Source organism: Pleurodeles waltl, chromosome 4_1 (genome assembly GCF_031143425.1).
Source record: "Pleurodeles waltl isolate 20211129_DDA chromosome 4_1, aPleWal1.hap1.20221129, whole genome shotgun sequence".
In the NCBI taxonomy this organism is placed as follows: Eukaryota; Metazoa; Chordata; class Amphibia; order Caudata; family Salamandridae; genus Pleurodeles; species Pleurodeles waltl.
In genome coordinates, this window is record NC_090442.1 from 856,654,167 (window position 1) to 856,675,494 (window position 21,328).

General features: G+C 42.5%; 2 protein-coding genes across 4 annotated transcripts in view; one reads left to right on the plus strand and one right to left on the minus strand.

The window, feature by feature from the left end:
• TMTC3 (transmembrane O-mannosyltransferase targeting cadherins 3) overlaps positions 1 to 15,913 on the minus strand; it is a 504,535-nt gene extending 488,622 nt beyond the window's left edge. For both annotated transcript variants that reach the window (XM_069229615.1, XM_069229614.1), the window contains exon 1: positions 15,798 to 15,913. The gene's annotated coding sequence lies outside the window, so the exon portion shown is untranslated. The remainder of the gene's footprint in view (positions 1 to 15,797) is intronic.
• A 452-nt stretch (positions 15,914 to 16,365) lies between these two features.
• CEP290 (centrosomal protein 290) overlaps positions 16,366 to 21,328 on the plus strand; it is a 1,276,764-nt gene continuing 1,271,801 nt past the window's right edge. Inside the window, exon 1 of one of the 2 annotated variants that reach the window (XM_069229617.1) lies at positions 16,366 to 16,499. The gene's annotated coding sequence lies outside the window, so the exon portion shown is untranslated. The remainder of the gene's footprint in view (positions 16,500 to 21,328) is intronic. The other variant, XM_069229618.1, reaches the window with a different exon arrangement.

Below are 21,328 nucleotides of genomic sequence, written 5' to 3' on the forward strand. Positions count from 1 at the left end.
GTTTCGATCCTCAATGGCACGAACAACAAGACCAGCACACCCAGGATTTCAAGATTTACGGCTAGGCTAATGGAATATGATTTTGAAATCTCACATATCCAAGGGGGAAAGAATGTCAAAGCAGATTATTTGTCGCGTTTCCCAGCTTACATCGATAGCACTGATGATGAAAACGTAGAAGATGGAAGTTGCATAAACGCTGTTGTTGAAGTTGCGCTAGTGTGCGTTTGTTCGAAGGACGTATGGAAAGAAACGTTGTATGCAGACAAAAACTTGCATGAGGTAATGAGGTGTATCAAAGAAGGATGGCCTTATGAGAAAGAAATGGCGTTTGATATACAACCCTTTTGGAAGATTGCTGATGAGTTGACCATTGAAGACAGGTTACTCTTGAGGAATGATAAATTGATCCCGCCGGAAGAGTTGAGAGGGAAGATCATGGAAAAGGCTCAGGATGGTCACTTAGGTGCAACTATGACCAAAAGGGTACGTGAAGGTTTTTGGTGGGCACGTATGGATAGCGAGATTGAGAAGTTGGTGAAAAATTGCACTATATGTTACAACAGCGATAAAACATTTAAAACATTCACTCCCCCTATGATTCCTATTGAATGTCCATCTGGCCCATGGAAGAAATTGGGTGTGGATTAACTGGGACCTTTTTATACTTCGAATTGTAATCTCAGATATGCGTATGTACTGATTATTTTTCAAAGTGGCCCTATGTGAAGTTTGTACAGGAACCAAATGCAAAATCGTTAATAACATTTTTTGAGGGAGGTTTTCATGAGTGAGGGTTGCCCTGAAGAAATTGTTACAGACAATGGAGTGCAATTTGTGTCCGAGGAATTCAAAGTTTTTTTGAAAGAAGGTTCTATCAGACACTTAAAATGTTAGCTCTACCAACCACAAACTAATCGTTTAGTGGAGCGCTTCAGTCTAGTTTTGGGAGATTGCATTAGGTGGTCATTGAAAAACAAGTGCAATGTTAATGCATCAGTGCAAGCTATGTTTTATCGAACCACACCTCATTCTACTACTGGAGTATCTCCTTTTGAAACTCTCAGGGGAAGAAAGACTTGTATGCAAGTATGTCCGGGGTGGATGTCCAGATTTTTTTAAAACATGAGGATGGGGGGGAACGTGCGAATATCATCAAACAAAATGTAAAGGAAAAGCAAAGAGTAGAGAAAAGGCATTTCGACAAGCGTAAAGGAGTTAATGAGACTGCCTTGTCAGCAGGAGACTGGGTATCCATAAAGTTACCCACATTTGTTAAGAAAGGTAGTCCAAGGTTTTCTGACCCGGTAAGAGTAGACTTGGTAAAAGGCAATGCAATAAGAGTTCAAGGAGATAAATGGTGGAACAAGTCAAAAGTAGTAAAGTTACAAAATGTGCCAAGTGATTGCCATTACAGTCAAGAATCAAGTATTAAACCAAGTACTCAGGATACGGGGGCCTTGCAGCGTGGTGAACTAGAATCTCAAGTCTTATCACCACACAGAAGTTTGAGGGTGCACAAAATGCCTTGGAAGTTCAGAATGGGATTTATTAGAGATATGCTGAATATTGCAATATTTTTTTTTTGTTTTTTTTTTTTGCTGGTGGTTTGTTTTGTTTTTCTTGTTGGTTATTGTTTACCAGGTAAAGGGGGATTTTGTTGTGTAAATTTTTTTTTAGAAAAATAAAAAACTCAATGTAATGTCTTAGTATTAGTGTTGCGAGCAACATCAGAATGTTTATGAAGTTGCTAAGAGACGCGGAAAAAACGGTTGTGATATTCGAGATGGAGCTAAGCTGATCGTTGTTCTCGGAGGGTCTGTTTGACAAATAAAGTCTTGGAAACTCACCTTGGTGTTGATTGCTACAGACTCCCTGTTTGCTGAAGGTACAAAGGAGCTACCCAGAGTCCCCTGCATCAAGTCCAGCAAGCAGACGTGAGTCCAGCATCCAGTAGCCATTTGAGGATTATGATCAGGTGCGTTCTGAAAATTGTAGTCCCAACTCCCAAGGAGCAACTCAGAGTTTCTAGAACCTTGGATCAAGTTGTGGACACTTCAAGAACCCAAAAAGGACCCCTGTAAGAAGATCCATAAGTTTGGAGACATTTGGAGCAACTCCATAAGTTGAGGAGATGCATTGTGGGAGTTGTGGTCCCAGACCCCAAGAGGCAAACCAGAACCTCTGAACCCTTGGCTGGTGCTGTGGACCACTTTCCTGAATCAAGAAACACTTCTGAAAGCAAGTGTGACACTGTTACCTCGTGGGTGACCTGCATTATGGACTTTGTTCCTTTCCAATATGACCTTTTTTAAGCCTTTGAGCGCTAGTTGCTTCCATGCGCTAGAAAACATTGATTCTTTAAAAATTCATCTCTCTGGTTCCCCTTATCTGATTTTAATCATTTTGGTGTCATCTTAAAGTTACAAATATAATCTATATTTATAAATTGGTATTGGATTTTTATTGTGTTTTACTTATTTACGGGTTTTGTGATTTTTAAATACTTTACACTTGTCTCCTCAGTTAAGCCTTGTCGTTTGTTGCTAAACTACCAAGGATTGAGCTGGGTTTAATTTATTGAGACCTAACTGGACCTAAGTGAAGGTTAGTGGCCTGTTGCTAAGTGTAGGTACTTACCTGCCCTTACCAATAACCCATTTTCCAACAGTTACCTTCTGCTATCTGATCAAATGGACATATTTCAGTGATAGATAATTACATTTATTAGATCTGTTCTTATTCCCTTGGGTAGTATGAAGCACAAAATGAGACAGCAGCATATCTTTTAACAAAGGAACCACTGCTAACTCATCAAAAGAGGCTATCTGATCCAGAAAGGCTGAATTTTCTGATCTCCTATTATCAACAAAGTACAGACCCAGGCCATCTAGAACAGGACGACAGACGTTTTACCCAAAAGTATGGATGGGTGGATGGATTTCCAACAACCCTGTTAACAGAACAGGAAAAAGCAACTTAATTTGTAGGCCTGGCTTAACACCGCAGTTGCTTGCAATACTTACTATTAACAATTCTTTATAATATTCAAAGTCTGCTTTGGCTCTTTAGGAAGAATATTACTCCGTCACCTCACGCTATTGGAGTATCATTCTATTTCCAATGACATACTTGACTGCGGGAGGGACTACTTTATCTCAAAATCACTCTGGAAAACATCACCTTAATTTCTTCATATTATAGATACAATATATACAAAGAAATGGTTTGTGTTTTGATTTTTTTATTGTGGCAGGATTTTCTTAAATGTGTTTTCAGGACGGCTTTGTCAATGCTTGTTATTTTTTGCCAAAGGATTGGGTGATATTGTTAACTATTATACTTGATTTAAAAGGTAATGGACACTAAGTCAGGAAGGAAATGTACACTTCACATTTAAAAAACTAAATAATGCCCACTGCATGGTACAAAGCATGCTATATGCCACAATGTGACTGATCACAGAGAAAAAGAAAATGTGATTATGTTTTACTAATAGTTATGGATCTCTACTGCCTACCTTAGCACAGATACAATTCATACTTTTCTCTTTGACGTCCAAGCTCTTCGATAAGGCAGACATACCTACTTAGCAGATTAAATGATCATTTCAAGGGGCACCAGAACAAGCCAAATTTAAGAATATATCACTCTTGAATCAATGAAATTCAGAACAAGAATAGCACAAAGACACACCTTTTCTGGATCTGCACCTTCCATATTGAACCCACTACCGACCAAATTAAAAATGGCTTCTGGCATTCTCTCCTTCTGAAAAGGACTTAAAAACCACCTGTTTAGATAACATCTAGATGAAGAACATTGTGGAACTGTCAATCCACCTTACGGGGATGCTTTAAAACCATGGACAAAGCTATAATATGAATGTCTATTCTAACTTTCTATTCTCCCTTTCCCCATTACTCTCATCTTCCTCCCTTCTTAATGTTAACCATACTACATAACTGCACTCCTCCTTCCTCCATCTTTACTTCCTTAACCCTCTCCTTTTTAATAGTGTATTTCTTATGTACCACATCTCATATATGTAATTCTTTTTCTTTGTAAAGTCCTCAAATACTTTCTACTACAATGAAAAATAAAATAAATACTGATCGTCATATTCAAATCAAGCCTTCACACGATGGCACGTAGCAGCAATGTTGCAACAAGGGCAACTAAAATCTGTAGTCTGTAGAAACAGACAGCTTCAGTTATTCTCAAATTGTAGTCCTGCTCATTGTTACTCAACAAACACTCCTCACAGCCCAGTCGTGCGTGTTGCTTGATCACAGTGCTGTTAACTTTCTTGCATTCCTGTTACATTGCTTACCTCCTACCACTGTTGTCCCTTCTGCTTACCTCTTGTTCATGTTCCAAGTCACTCAATCCCAATGCCTGCATCAGCCTCTTAAAAATCATCCATGCTTCTTGCTGTGTAATGCGCTTTCAAAAAAGAAGCCTGTACTTTCTACTTAAACTACAGCCAGAACCCGCAAAACAGCTACTTCAAATCCAAAACAGTGTGACATAGGCTAAAATTAATTATGTGTTCTGGAGAACAAGATAATTTTGCATGAAAAACCTTTCAATGATGAGGGATTCATGCTGATGGGTGTACAGGGTTTGCATATGTTTTGGCTTTGCTGCCATGCTCACACCTTTTTGTTGGAGAACACAACTGTCGGCTGCTGTGGGAACACTATATGGACTACACAGCTCTGCTCTGTAGCATTTACAGGCAGGTACTCGCATACCCAGTCTTTCACCCACTCATCCAAACATCATCTGAACTCACCCAGTCCACTACTAAATCACTGATCAACTTTCACTTTCATAGCTACACAAACACATCCATCAATGGATAAAAAAAAATCCTGCAGCACAAAGTTTTGCCTTGAGAGCTGGATGCACGAAGAAAGAGCTGGCCTGCAGAACTTAAGACAGCAATACAAATATGGAATCCAAACACAAGGCTCCAGACCGGATACACCGAACAGGGCTGACTGCAGAACTGGACCCACCAGCAAGAGGTGGTATTCCAAACTAAGCAACATATTCCAGTAAAACCATCCAGAAACAGCCTTAATGGTCCACATTTTGCCACCAGTAATGAACACAAAATACAGAACATAACTCGAAAACTGGACACATTAGAAACATGGCCTCCAAAATTTGACAAAATACATATGGAGAGGCCAAAGGAAACAATAACAAGACAATTTTCAAGATCAGCATTCCACAGCTGGATACAGTGATCCAGATGAGGCCACGTCAGTGATAGATCAACCTTGTAGTGGTAAAACAAATATATTATTCTGCTGGTTAGAGCAACTTAATATTGATATATGGTATCCAGAGGCCTGGTTATGTTCTTTATTCACTTTGCAATCTTCAGATATGAAAACTCCAAGATTCTCAGCAGGGATGTGAAATTCCTATAGCATGAACATGTTTTCATGTTTTTTTTGTTCCTGGGAAAAGTAGGCTTAATAGCCTGCTGCATAAACCCTTCGGCTGCCAAATTACAGTACCACATTACAGCACATGGAAGGTAACTGTCCGCAGTTGAGGTAATATTTGTGTTCATATCTCAATGCTGTTCAAACTTGTATTTATGATACAATTAATGCAGAGCTGCTATTAATAGGGTGACCTCTAAATAAAAGTTGTAAGCTCAGACTGCACTACTGACATTGGTTCAAGTAAAAAGAAATGGGCACACGTTTGCAAAGTTCAACACTATGAGGCTACATATATTGCTTCCAGAATGCTGTCTGATTATATACAAATATTTGCAGACGCTTGAAAGCAAGATTTTTTGATTCTTTGCTTTCAAAATAGAATCTTCACAAAAAAATGCATCTATGGAAAAAGTGTTTTGATAAATTACTGTGAAATTTTAGGTACCATTTCTTTGAAGAATGATTTAGTAAAATGTGTTAATGCATGCAAGTGTTTCCAAAAAATATTAATGATGGAAAATCAATGTAACTAGTTTCAACAAGATTACGGCAAACATTAAAATAAACATGCATTGTCAAACCCAATATGTCCGACATTGGAGGTCAGTTTTTTTGATTTTGTCAGTCCTTTGACTTCTTTTGACATGGCTTTTGAAACAGTTCATTGTTGTGGACACTGCCGGGCCCTCACCATTGTAACAAACATTGGTAAAAGGCAAAACTGTTTTTTGGACTCAAAAAGCACACATTGCCACAGTAGTCCCTGCCACTGAACAAAACTACTTTGTGTGCACATATGCTCCTTGTGAATGAGCAGATTGTTACGAGACACAGTGAAGCCAGCCAACAGATGCATAGAAAGAGACATAGAACTTTAATAAAAACAAAAGGTCTTGGTTAACGCCAGACCTAATTAGGGGCAGAATTCTTAAAGTCACTAAATAGGAGCCATGGTATATGTATTTGCATTAGTGCACATTTGTGTATTTCATGAATTCACAAGAATTTACTGAAGTAGACCAATACAATTGTACTCATGGAAAATTTTGTGAACTGTATTTTAGCGCAAGAAAGTATGCGCAAGTAGATTTGCTCATGTGAAAATCTGTTGAGCGTTTACAAGTTAACTTTTTCCTTCAACCATTTTTTCCCATCCCTGGAAGAAGTACATTTCCAACCTTTCTCAGTATGGGAAAAGATTAAAGAAGAGCTGGTGGAAACCCTTAAAAAAAACAAATAAGTAGGTTTGCCCAGACTCAAAACAGCTGTCCAACCCTGGAACTATTGCTTACCACTACCTCCAGCCCCAGTATGTAGATCTGCAAAAAGGTGGCAAAATAAGGTCATTGCAAGTATTCAAGCCTTACTGTAGTATCAGCCCTGGCATTATTAGAGAGGCTATTATCAGAGCTCTTATGTAATGATATTGCTGTCATAATTTGTGGCCACAGTACTTTGCACCAAAGGGACAAGTAGATTTATTTACAGGACAAGGAGGTTTATAAAGCAAACTGTCCCATGGACGAGTAGATTTTCCTATTAAGTTCCACACTTCTGGCCTCCAGAAAAGAGGGTGGGAGTACACCTGTATTAAAGGCATCTTCATAACCCTTTAGTAGGTGTGGGGCTAGTTTGGGCCGAGAAGCTGCATAAAACTCTACCAGCCAACCATTTTCTCCCAGAGTTTTACACCATCCCATCTGTGTGATGGCTTCTGTGATCTCATCTCTAGTCAAGGAGGCCTCAAGAGCTTCCCATCGCAATATTTGAAGATGTGGTAAACTTGTGTCCAGAAATGTGATGTTCTAAGATTCATCAGTTGGAGGTGGAGCTACGTACTTATTAGCATAAGTGCGAAAAGATATGTTGATGGCCTCCTGGGTGTTAAGTATTACACCTGTCTCAACTTGGATGGCAGTAATGGATACCCTAGGGGAATCTGAGCGTAATAGCAAGGCTAAGAATCTATCAACCTTGTATCCCTCTGCATGTTTCTTGGCCTGATAGTCCTCGAAGTCGAATTTACCCAGTCTCTCCAAGGCGGTCATGTGTGCAATCTTTGCCTGCATTAGAGGGGCTGTGACCGTCAAGTCGTTGAGGCAAAGCATTCAAGTCTACAGATTTCCAATTCCAATGCGTGTAGTTCCTGTCTCAGTGTCACGCAGGAACCATATATTGTTTTAATTGCAAGTCAACGCACTACCACTTTGAATGCGTCCTATTCAATACCAGGTCCAGATGCCGTGCCCTTGTAATGTGAAGTAGGAGGTAATTACAGTCAATAAAGCCCCACAAAAGGGTTGTCTTGCAGAGCATAGGTAGGAAGGCATCAGGTAGGGATGCGGGGACGTCCGTGGCCCCAAGTCAGTTGTAATGGACAGAGGTCTCATGTGGTGCAGCCTAAGTATTTGTCACAATTTACCTTTGTGAGGCCTCTGAGCTACAGCAGACAAGACTGATCGTCGGTCATGCAAGTAAGAGTAAAAGGAATATTCGCAGATTAGAGAGTTAAGGCTACGCCACGCATCTGACACTTGGGAATGAGAGGCCCAGCGCGTGTGGGTGCTGATACATTGTGAAGCAATGCTGGGGTAAGGGATTGTAGGAAATGTGCCTGACGAGTATTGGGGGTATATAAGGAAATGATGGCTACGGGAAGACCGTCTAGAACTCCTTCCAGGATTGTGAGTCAACCTTTCGGATCTACTTATGTGAGTACAATTGTCAATGGTGTTCCGGTGCCACCCAGATAAGTGTGCCCCTAGCATATCAGAAGTAAGTGGTACCCACGAGCATGCCGCACCATTACTCACACATCATCTAGCTCGGAGGCTATGAGATGGGTCTCTTGTAAGGGCGCAATATGAATCCTTCGTCAGGCCAGGTACTGCTATACCCTAGAACGTTTGGTGTAACTGGCTACCCCCAACACATTCCAAGTCGAATGCATATATGGTGTTCCTAGGCTACTGTGATGTGTGGCCATGTCGTAACATGCATACGGAAGTGGATATCGTCTCCCCTCATGTCCTGCCCCACTGACCGCACCTATCGACTCACCTGTCCCTACTACATAGTGGTAAGCAATCCAACAAAAACAAAGAAAACATAAGAAACAACTTCAAGCACATACCGAACTTAGAACACCCTATCCAGGCCAGCGTTCCAACAGGTGCCCGGCCAGTATCACTATAATGCAATTAGGTGAACAGTAACTCCAGTCAAAATTTTAACGTGGAAGGTTTCGGGGCGAAGGAAAGGAGGACAGCAGATAATTGGTAGTACAAAGAAAAGGGGAGTTTCTCTCATGGCCCGCGGACACAACATTATGGGCACTGGTCCCATTAAAGCCCCGGATCATGGTCTTCACTGTGAGACAGATTAATTACCCTTTATAGAGGATTATTATGGTCATATCAGCTCCTCCACCATCTGCGGGGTGAATAGCAGGCCTTCACCAAGCAAGGAGTCAAACAGAGTATGGGTATGGAGGATATCTGGTATATCTGCTCTAGGGCTGCCTGCCTCCGGTCCAGGTGAGACAGGAGTGGACGCTCTGTGGACCACCTCCGCAACCTCCGGTGCCCTTTCTCTGGCTGCCTGTTCCTCCCAGGGACCCAATAGGGGTGCGGTCCACGAGGGTGGCGTCTTTGGAATGTTTTCCATGGGGAAGAAGTTACTGATTTCTTCTGATGGGAGGTGATAAAGCCCCTATCTTTCAGCCAAGCACATGCTGCATCTAGTGTCGTGCAGAGGTTAGTACTGTTGCCTTGCATAATCCCGAGCATGGCTGGAAATTTGGTGGAACATATTTGATGCCACGGTCAAGAAGACATTGTTTTGCCTCAAGAAAGGAGGACCTCTTCTGCTGCACTTCCGTTGTGAAGTCTAGTTAAATTTTAACCTGGGCATTCTCCACCATCCATGGACCCCGCGCTGAGGTGACCTGCAGGATGTGATCTCTGTCTCTGTAATTAAAGAGGCAAGTGACAACCGGATGTGGGGAGGTTCCTGGGTGGGAGGGTCTGCCTGGGACTCTGTGCTCACGCTCCACGGAAAAGATGATTGAATGTTTACCTTGCTGGATCGTTTTTGTGAACCACTCCTTGAGAACAAGCTCAATGCTGGGGCACTTCCTTCCCTCCAGCAGGTCCACTATATGGACATTACTGCACCGTGATCTACCTTCCTGGTTGTTTGTGCTTTTCCCAAGATACTCCACCCTTCCTGCAGGACCTTGGCTCGGGCAGCAGTGTCGGAGACTGTAGGTCTATTGGAAGCCCAGCTAGATTCTGCGTTTTCAACACAGTCCCTCGCTTTTTAGTGGTACTCTCACAGAAGGCCTTGGTCTATTTTAGGGGCGTCAATTTTTGGCTCCACCGTGGATTTGATGTCTAACACGGCTGACAGAATCTCATCAAACCTGCTGGAGTGTGCGGCTAACGTTTGCTCAAGAAACCCACCGGCATAACATTGCGAGTCTCGGCTGGGTGCATTTCAAGTGATGCCAGGTGCTGCAGATTGGGCCTTGGCCTGCTTGGTGTGGACCATGAGGGCAGTCGTTATAGCAGGGCAGAGACTCAAGAATCACCAAATGCACAATGCAATGGGGAACAACGAAGAGCAAAAGTACCCAAACTCTAACTGCATAAACTGGTTAACAGACCTGACGGTCTCATGGTGGGCCCCTACTGGGGGGTACCAATAAAGAACCCTGGAGGCAATTAGGCTGGGTTCCAATAAGTCACCGGTGAGGCCTGGGGGGTGGTCAGTTCCAATGGCCTCGCCAGCCCTCTGTCGCAACCGGTAGGTCCCAGGCAAAAATAGTCAGTGTATGCCCCAGGGATCGCAGGTCAATAATAACCCCGGGTGTATGAGCCCAGACTCCAGAGTAGAGCTTCTCTGCCTCAGGGCGCGTCCGTCTGTCCGTCCATCCAGTCCTCTGCCTCCACATAGTCCACAGTGACGGGTGCATGTGATCTTACCAGCGCCACTCCTCCACGGGGTCAGGTGCACTCCCGGCGATCGCTAAGCATAGCTCCTTGGATTAGCTACCGCAGCTGGCGGGTTCTCATCCCCGCCTCGTCAGCAGTGAGCAACGCACCAAGGCCTTGGTGAAAACATCAGAGAGGGGGAGTAAGCCCCATCACAGAGTCGCCCATGGGCCAGGGAGAGGGGGGTGATGCTGGTGGAAACGCTGTTGCTAGCAAGCAGCATCAGGACAGGGTCATTACTAATAGTGCCGGGGGCTGCAGAGCTACAAGCAATATGGCTTAGAGGGTCGCCATCTTGGCTCCTTCCCTAATGGACATCAGTTAACAGTGACTGCAGATCAATATTCATGTATTCTTTTGGTCTAAGATCTTTCATCCATGACACATGAGCGAGCAATCGGAAAGCTTGATGGCATCTTTGCAACATGGGGCATACCAGCCATTGTGAAGTCTGATAATGGTCCACCTTTCAACAGTAAAGAATTGAAAGAATTTCAGGTGCATCTGAACATAAAGCATCAAAAGATTACACCTTTTTGGCTACAGGCCAATGGACTTGTAGAGCGTTTTGGGAGTATGCTAAAGAAAGCAGTACAGCATGTCACTCTTGAAAAACTCAGTTTGAAAAGCGTACTGAATTCTACTTTACAAGCTTATTGTTCGACACCCCGCTCAACCACAGGTAAATGTCCAGCGACTTTGAAGTTCGAAGAGCAATGGCAACCAAGTTACCTCAACGGACCACCAAAAGAGATCAAAATAAAAACATGATTCGTACAAGGGGCTTGGTTCACAAACATAAAATGAAAGTTAGAGACGAATAAAACCACGGCACATCACGGGATCACGGTGAGAACACTTTATTCCTCAGTGTTAAGTCAGGGTGAGAGTCCACTGATATCATGAAAAGCAATAGATGCGTACTATAGAAGCACTGTACAATTCTCATATCTGTGAGGAAACAGCCGACACGTGTTTCGTCATCATTGACTTTTTCAAGGCTTGTAGAGTCTGAACTAAAAGGTTACTGTTGGTAAAATTCCAAGGATCATGAGCTGTACAGCAGAGTGTACAGATGGTAACAAGAGCCGTAGTTAAATTCCAGAGACCATGGTAAGTCTGCGAAGTAGCCAGGTTTAGTTTGAGCCGTAAATGTATGGCGTCGTCATAAAATGAAAGTTGATGAAAGTTGATGCAGACAAGAGGCGACATGCAAAAGACTACTCATTCAGAAAAGGAGATGTGGTTATCGCTTGACGTACGCAAAAGAAAACATGATGCTCCTTACAATGCTGAACCTTTCCAAGTAGTGTCTAACCAGAACCCTGGGAAGTCCATTACCAGAGACTATCCTCACTTCAAGCATGCGTTTCATCGATCTTCAATGTGAGATGGTGAAAGAAAGACGGGTTCTGAAAGCTCAGCGTCGGTTGCTGGTTCCTTACCATGGTTAGCAATCTCTGACATTGAAGATGACAATTTACAGCATCCAGTAACCACATTGGATCAACTGATCAAAGCACCAAAAAGATTAATTGAAAAGATATAGTTGTACATGTTTCTATATACAAGTCAAAACAAAACTCTTTCAGGGTTAGAATGACACATAAATTCTGCAAAAACACAGAGAGTACTCCAGGTGGTTCCCAAGTTTAGGTGGAGGACAGCTCCTGTAATGAGCACCCTTCAACACCAGTGCCACTCTAGATTCGCTCACCTCAAATGTCTGTTTTTCTAGAAAAGTTATTAACCATAGGATTAGTACAGTGCCATCCACGCCAACCTAGAAAGGAACAAAGTCTTTTGCCATTTGTACAGCAAAATCTTTAAGCAGAAGATTGGCACAGTGTCATGCTTGCTGAGCTGTAAAATGACAAACGCCTTTCACCACTCCAGGCACAGTATTACAGCTTTGGATTGGTAAAATACCAACCAAGCCAACCTGTATTGATCAAAAGCAACCCCTGACATGCATTTTGCTATCATTTTAGCGCCTCAGAGAAGTTTAGCTTTATCCAGGCACAAGTGAACACCTGGTATAAGTCAAAACAAAACCCTTTCATGGTTAGAGTGAGGCATAAATTATGCCAAAAAACAGAGAGAACTCCAGGAGGTTCCCAAGTTTAGGTGGAGGGCAGCTCCTGTAAAGAGCACCCTCCAACAACAGCAACACTCTAGATTTGCTCACCTCAAATATCTATTTTTCTAGAAACATTTTTAGACGTAGGATGGGCACAGTGCCATCCACGTCGAGCTAGAAAGGGACATAATCTCCTAACATTTGTACAGAAAAACCTTTAAGCTGAGGATTGGCACAGTGACATCCTCGCCGAGCTGTTAAATGAAACAAGCATTTGCAATGCAACGGGTCTCGCGTTTGCTCATGTTAGAGCTGATAGCGTTGTAAACTCATAACCCGACTTTTCACCTATCGGCAAAACTGCATTTATATACGTAACCCGAAAAAGTGCAATTAACTGTGTAAAGCGCTCAACTTCTGCCAAGCGAAATCGCGCTAGTAAATTAGAGAAAAAGTAGTCCACGAGCCAGACAGAAAACAGCGAGCCTTGCATGTTTTCTGTACTTGGTCGATGCGCTCGTGGAGGGCTAGCAACCGGAAAAGGCATGGCGTATGCATGCCTTCGACTAATGAAAGCAAGCAGAGTTTAATAGGCAAGCCCACGAACCAATGAAAAACACTGACGTGACGTCGACAGGGCTCCGAGCCCTTTTCTAAACCCTAAAGCGTCTCGCTGCGATAAGAAGGCAGGCTCGACCTTAAAAAGCCTTTCTCCACTCCAGACACAGTATTACAGCTTTGGATTGGTAAAACAAAGAATGAGCAAAAGCAACCCCTGACGTGTTTTGCTGTCATTATAGCTCTTCAGAGAGGTTTAGCTTTATCCAGAAACAAGGAAACACCCAGTATAAGTCAAAACAAAACCCTTTCAGGGTTAGAGTGACACATATGTATGCCAAAAAGCAGAGAGAACTCTGGGTGGTTCCCAAGTTTAGGTGGAGAGCACCTCCAGTAAGGAGCACCCTGCAACACCAATGGCAAACTAGATTTGCTCTCCTCAAATGTCTGTTTTTCTAGCAAGAAAAACAAACATCTGAGGTGAGCAAATAAAAGTGTCAGGATGTGGTTATTGTGCAATACAAAATTAACATTCCGATTCTTATTGTGTGGATGCTTGTGTCTTTAAAATATTGAGAACCAATAGCTGCATTATCAGCTTTAGACCATATTACATCTTACACGTCAACGGAAAGTTGGATGCAACTGTAAATTCTATTTTGACCTGCTGTAGGATATGTTTTGTGTGACATTGTTCCTCCTGTGATATCTTAATATGTATTTTTCTCTCTTTTGTGTGGGTGAAAAAAAATAATTTTGAAGCGAATGGCTTGTCTCTTTTCTGAAATATATTAGAATGGGTATTTTAAACTGTTCAATTTAAAATTACTTGCCCTTAGACATAAAGGATAGAATACGCCTAGGCTGACTTAGCCTGGGGTCACAGACCGGACAGGAAAAATACCATCTTTTGAAATGGATATGCAACAGAGTTTAAGAAAGAACCTAAACTCCCATTATGCATGTGCTGCAGTACAGTTGTGTTCTCAGAAGTAAAGTCTGCAATTGGCTGGGACTTGACAATCCCATGCACACCCATGTTTGTTGTGCATTCCAAAATTAGCCTCTCATTTCTTTCGGCTGCGCACACCAAGTCCTTTTTTGGACTCTAGGGTTGTAAATGAGCATTTCAGCCTCTCCTTTAGCTCCTACTCTCACACCTGCTTATAATAAATCCTCCAATTCCCCTCTCTGCCCAAAACCTACATCTTCTGCATCACTGTACCCTATTGGGAAGCTTTATCCACAAGCTTTAGATTCAGCACTAGGCTGAGCCTTACAGTATGCTTGCTACTGCCCTATAAGCAGAGTTCACAATATACTTGTCATTTTCTTTAGGTGAAAGAGAAGTCTATTTGTCCCTGAAGGACCCATAACAGCATCCCCCTTTGTGCCTTTCTTTTAAGTTCACTGTGCAACTTTATCGAGTTATTACTATATCCATGAATGCTTTCTCTTATGTGTAGTATCTTCCCTAGTCTGGTACCCGCCAATGACTAGGCCACACACAGAGCTGTAAATCAAACGTCTTTATTCCTCTGCATCTACATATGAATTCCAACATTCTAAACCAAGCTTTCATTACATTTTATTCTACTGATTACGTCACACTGATATGGGGTCTGCGGGGAGTCAGAAAGGTTACATTCCCAATCATGCAAGACACTACATCTCCCCTTCTGTCAACTGAAAAATTACATTATTTCAAGAAAAAGACTGGACATACATGCAAAAACAGAAACACGCAAAAAAAAAGCAGAGAGAACTCTGGGTGGTTTCCAAGTTTAGGTGGACAACAGCTCCAGTAAGGAGCACCCTGCAACACCAGTAACAAGCTAGATGTGCTCCCTTCAAATATCTGTTTTACTAGCAAGCGTACGCCTGGCACCTGAATAAGGAAGTAGGTTTTAGGCCCACAAGGAGAGGCTCATGCTTTTTAATACTTGCGGTACAATGCGATTGTCTGCCTTCCAATTCTATACCTACTAAATACAATTAGACTTTAAAATGCATCCACACTGGGAAAAGGGCTGCACGTTATTTAACTTAACCGCCTACAAACTTACCTCCCAACATTGTCTTTTTACTGGTAAGCACACCCTTGGCGTGAAAAAGCAAAGCTCAAAAGATGCAACTTGCAACTGGAATCCACTCTCCACCCATTGCACAATTAAGAGGCTAGAGAAACAGCAGCGTGACAAAATACGCATTGAAAATAAAAACGTGTCACCTAGACACTGTACAAGCAAAAACTAAAAGTGGCGCTAGAACGGTATCAGCGCTAAGAAGCTTAATGTATCTGCAGTTTTGGGAATCGATGACTTTTACCGTCACATTAGAGACAATGGAAACTTTCCCTTTGCCGTAATGAAGAAATGCATTACACTGAGCACTAGTGTTTTCAGCTGAATAACGTCTCTATTTGAAATTAGTACTATGGTAAGGTAGTCTGTCACTGGCCGTACTCGTCTAGGCACTTTCACGGTGTCCCACTAAGTCACACTCTACGGAGACTCGTCTCTCTACAAATTTCAGACAGTTCTTCCAACAAATATACAATATTATTTTTTTTTCTAAAAACATGCTACAATAAATGTAATTTGAGAATATCCTTCGTGAAAAAATCACAATGAACAAATATTAATGTTGCGTTGTCAATCGTCTTGAACCAGATGAAAGGTCCACCGACTTCAGGCTTACCTTCAGTCTCCGGATAAATAGACTACAAAATCCAATTGCCCCACTCTAGCTTCCTTAACGACTACATCCCATTACCTTACAGTAAAAAAAAAAAAAAAGACAAGAGTCGCGTCCACACCACGTGACAAGCACGTCTTAACGTCACATTACGCTTCACGTGCTGCACGCAAGGCACTTCCGCCACCTTGTAATCCAAGTACGGCGAGCGAGAAGGTTGGTGGCCTTGTGGAAAGCAAGAGCTGCACGGTTGTTCCAAGAATTAACGTAGACATGACGTTGCAAGAACAGATGGATATCGTAAACAACATCACGTAGACTCTGTTTATTTAGCCATGTCAATAAATAAATTCGTTGTAAAGCGCAATAAGTGGAGCTCGCTGGTAGTGATTTGTTCCGGTTAGAGCAAGTTGCCTAGCAACGAGTCTGGACCACGTGAAGGGTAGAGAGCGTCACAACACCAACCTCTTTTCTCGGCAGGTCATTTTTCCTAACCAATTGCAGGCTTTCTTTGGCTTTGAGTCTTCTAGTGCCGCCCCGAAACCTGTCAATCAGTATAAACTTGCTTACCGATTGCTTCTCCTTGTCCTCACACTTATTCAAGTCAGTTGTACTCCTTGGTGCAGTGTATTGGGTTGGAGTTGAACGCAAAACGACCAAGCAGAGGCAGACAGATTATTAAAAGTCTGTGTCCGGAGGCGGGAGGTAAGATTTGAATCCGGGAACATCACTTCTTATTCGGGAATGTTGGCAAGTATCCTTAAGACGCACAGACACCCATATGGTGGTACCAAAGAGACGCAGCAGTATGGAAGAAATCGAGGTCAGGGTCCTAGATGCAAGGCACTACGACTGACACGCAAGAACATTCCCGTGGGGTAATTTGTTGGCTCGTAGCATCTAACGTTCCTAGTGCCTTAAGAGGATCGAAAACGATGGCTAGAGCCAGACGTGTGTGCTTACAAATCCATAAATAAAGACCAAATTTACAAAGAGAATAGCTAAAACCATCAAGCAGTGCTACATTTAGTACTTTAAATCACAAATTTCAATATTAGGCTCCCGAATGAATACAATACCAAATGTTTATCAGCGATCCATTGAAGTTAAAAAGAGAGATATGTATATGTTTTCAATCTGAAAGTTTCTTTGCAGAACGTTGATAGACTACATATTTCGAGGCGGAAAGTGACTTCATCCCATGTGGCATCACACATTTTCCTCTCGTCTTTTTGGCCCTCCCTATTCAAGGTTCACAAGGCCCGCACAATGTCCCTTGTCTCCATTAAGACTACCTAATGAAAGAATGCTGCTTTAAGTTACCCTTAGCTGCACATCTCGTGAGTGTTTGTATTTGTAGTGGTTTTTATTTGAGATTCGAAAGAGGCTGTATGTCACGATGGATAGCTACATAATGATGACAGCCAGCGAGGGCGTTACAAAAGCCAGTGCACATGGCTGGGTGAATAGTGTATCATTGCTCCCCCATGAAACCTGATAGCGTGGCATCTGATTGCCCATCTCTCATTTAGTTTTCATCTTAATTGCATTTTTTGGGTACCCAAAAACCTCCCAACTTTCTTCGAAGTCTGTTCCAAAATAGGGTGATTGCCTGCTGATGAATACTTATGGATCCACGATACAGCTGAACGTCTCATCCATGGCTTGCAAGTTTATTATTAGTCTTAATTTATTTGCAAAGGACTAGACGGCTACAATCTTCTCTGACCTTAGATGTAACCTCTCTGCTGGTGGAGAGGTCAGCTGTTCGACCTGATGTAGGGGATGCTCTTATCTACTGTGACAGTGTCCTGCAACCCATAGGGCTGCTGCAGGTGGTGAGGATGGGCTTTTCCCGTGTTGCAGGGTTACTGCAGCTCGCCACATCTTACTCTACCAGCTGGTCTGTGCTTGCAGGAACTGTTAAGCAGCAGTTGTTTCCACCACGTTCTCCAGCGGAAGGGCTTTGGCCATTTCTGCCTCGTGTAGGTTGTGCATGCTTTTATATCTCATAGGCCTCTTGTGGCAGGGCAAGGGTGTATAGATAAGTAGTCTGAATATTATTAAATATAGCGCGATGCACACCAGTGAACCTGTGTTCTTGAAGTGGAAGAAGTACATTTTTTCTCTGCAACGGCTGTGTGGAGAAGACCCAGGGAGCAGTGACGTCAGTGGTTGTATGAAGGGATATCCATAAAAATATGTCCAGGGATGTGGAATTCCTATCGCCCCACAGCACAAACCCATTGGCTGCCTGTTTACAGAGAGTTGAACTCTCTGCAGTTGAGGTAATGTGTGAACTTGTATTTATGGTTCATTATTTGAAAGCCTTCATTATTAGGGTGCGTGCTGTAAATAAATGTTTTAAGGTCACACTTCACTACTGACGTTGGTTCCAGTACAAAAAAAAAAAAACGTGTACACACATGTTTGAAAAGTTTAGGCTAAGAGGCTAAGTATAATGCTCCCAGAATGCTCTCTGATTATATGCAAATGAAGTGTCATTTAGTAAAATGTGTTGATGCATGCTAGTATTTCCCAAAAATATTTCTAATGGAAAATCAGTGTAACCATTTTCAACACGCTTATGGGAAGCATGAAAATAAACAAACACTGACAAAGCCAACTGATCTGACATATTTTTATAAGTCTTTTAGTTTCATCAATGCGTGTCTTGTTTTGACATGGCTTTTGTAACACTTTATTGTTGTGGGAGCTACCAGGCCCTCAACATTGTAACAAACATTGGCAAAACCCCCCCAAAAGGTTTTTGAACTCTTAAAGCACACGCTGCCACCAGCAGCATAACAAAGGCCCCGCAGCCGCCCTCCAGGGGGCCCCGTCAGCACAGCACCTGCCCTGAGTGAGTCTGGAGAGGGTGCTCCTCCATGTTCTTTGCAAAGGGGCACCCTCCAGTTTCGTTACGTCACTGATTGCCACTGTAGTTCCTGACACTGAACAAAACTACTTTGTGTGGCAATATGCTCCTTGTGGAAGAGCAGAATGCGATCACTCACAGTAAAGCCAGCCGAAAGAGAGAGAAATAGAAGTTTAATAAAAACAAAATGTCTTTGTTAACACCAGACCTAATTAGGGACCAAGACCCACATGTAGGTAGCTTTTTGCATGTCGCAAACAGCGACTTTCGCTGTTTGCGACGTGCAAAAAGCACATTGCGATGCACAAACCCAGTTTTGCGATTCAGTAACCTGGTTACCGAATCACAAAACGGGTTTGCGACTCGCAATTAGTAAGGGGTGTTCCCTTCCTAATTGCAACTCGCAGTGCAATGTAGGATTGTTTTGTGACCGCGGGCGCAAACCAATCGCAGTTTGCACCCATTTCAAATGGGTGCTAACACTTTCGCAAAAGGGAAGGGATCCCCATGGGACCCCTTTCCCATTGTGAATGTCACTGTAAACATTTGCCTGCTCTGAAAAAATGAAACGAAAACGTTTCATTTTTCGTTTTTGTTATGCATCTCGTTTTCCTTTAAGGAAAACGGGCTGCATTACAAAAAAAAAAAAAAAAAAAAACTGCTTTATTGAAAAGCAGTCACAGACATGGTGGTCTGCTGTCTCCAGCAGGCCACCATCCCTTTGAGGGCCACCATCCCTGTGAGGGCCACCATTCGTGAGGGGGTCGCAAATTGCGACCCACCTCATGATTATTCATGATGTGGGCATTTGCGAAGCCCTTGCTAATCACAGATGGTGTCAAGGACACCATCCTACATTCGGATTTGCAACTCGCAATTTGCAGGTCACAAATCTGAACCTACCTACTTGTGGCCCCAAATTCTTAAAGAAAGTCACAAAAGTGCACCCATGGTATATGTCGTACCCCTATAAAATATTTGTGAACTGTATTTTAGCGTGGGTAAATACGATGTGTAGATTTGCTCATGTGAAAATCTATTGAGCATTTGCAAGTTCATTTTCCCTCCAGCCACTTTCTTCCCAACCCTGGAAGAAGTTCTAATTCTGCCATTGTCAGGAGTAAATGTCCAACCTTTCTTATTATGGGAAAATATTAGAGAGAAGCTGGTAAAAATCTTTCAAATATGCAGGTTAGTAGGTTTGCAGACTCAAAGGCATTCCAGTCCTGGAACTATTGCTTACTGCTTCCTCCAGCCCCAGTATGCAGATCTGCAGAAAGGTGGCAAAATAAGGAAATTGCTACAGTAGGGATTGAAACTCCAAGTATTCAAGCCCTACTATGGTCGTAGCCCTGGCATAATCAGAGAGGCTATTAATTGCTGCCATAATTTGACGCCACACTGCATGGCACCAAAGGGACAAGTAGATCTTTTTACAGGACAAGTAGATTTGAGAAGCAACCTGTCCCCTGGACAAGTAGATATTTTAATAAATTCCACACCCCTGATTATGTGTTTAAATTGTGACAGCTTGCAATTTGGTGGTCACTTCATTTTACACCTGTGGCAAATAATAACTTTTTTTAATATAGTGTTTTATATCGCTCAGTATGGTACTGCGCCTAGAGCCTTCTTTTTGTCCCACCTTAATCATGGGAATGCCCTCAATTTTTTATTAATTTTCGTAGGTGCTGAAGGGTCTTATGCCATCCATACCAGTATCAATCAACTTGTCAGTTGAGGAAAAATGTCCATGTCTTAAATGTCTGTTGTGTAACTTCCAAAGCTTGTGCGTTATACGTTGGGCCTTTGATGAGGCTGGGTTGTCTTTCTGAGTCTGAGGTCTGGCCGTGCATTCTGGCCCACCTTTGGCAGATGTGTGATTCTCTGGCTTACTAAAACCCTAGTATCAAAATATGTATCGGTGGTTTCGCCCACCATGCAATTTCTTTGCAGTGTGACAAGCTTGCTCTTCACCCCTAAAGCCATTCATGTCTCTAGTTCAGCAAGTCACTTAGTCAAAGTAGTCCCCTACTTGACCATCCTAATAAAAATAAAATCAACCTAGCCCCAAAAACACACATGCAAATAACTCTTCGCTTAGCTTGAGTAATTCACTCTTTTCTCAGTATAGCTGAACTTGTTCTTTTGTCCTTGACAGAGAGTGGCACAAACTCTCAATGGTTCAGAAACCTGCGGGGAATGACATATATCTGTAGTCCACGACTGATGTTGAGAATGCCTGGCAGTTTGTCTTGGATCTCCAGAGCGGCATTTTGGAGAAATTCAGCTTACAAGGATGCTTTTAAGTTCCGGGGCGTATAACTTTGGATTCTAAAGTGAGTGGAGAAGGAGGATATGTACTGGATTATTTATGTCTCTGCGGCTGGTGATATCCAGACTCCTGAAGAGATATTTTTCCCACTAACGTCTGCTATAATAGCATCACTAGTAGACTTCAGATGTCTTTCACACTTGATGGATCGATTCGTTGGGAGGATGGTTAGGCATAACGAGCGATGTCAGTCACTTTGCTCTTTATGTCTTAGTCAACCTGTTTGCTGAAATGGAATCACATGCACTGATGTCAAAATTACCAACTGGTTGCAAATGGGCGAATTTGTAGTTTCCCTTTCTTGCTCTTCATCCCTTATAT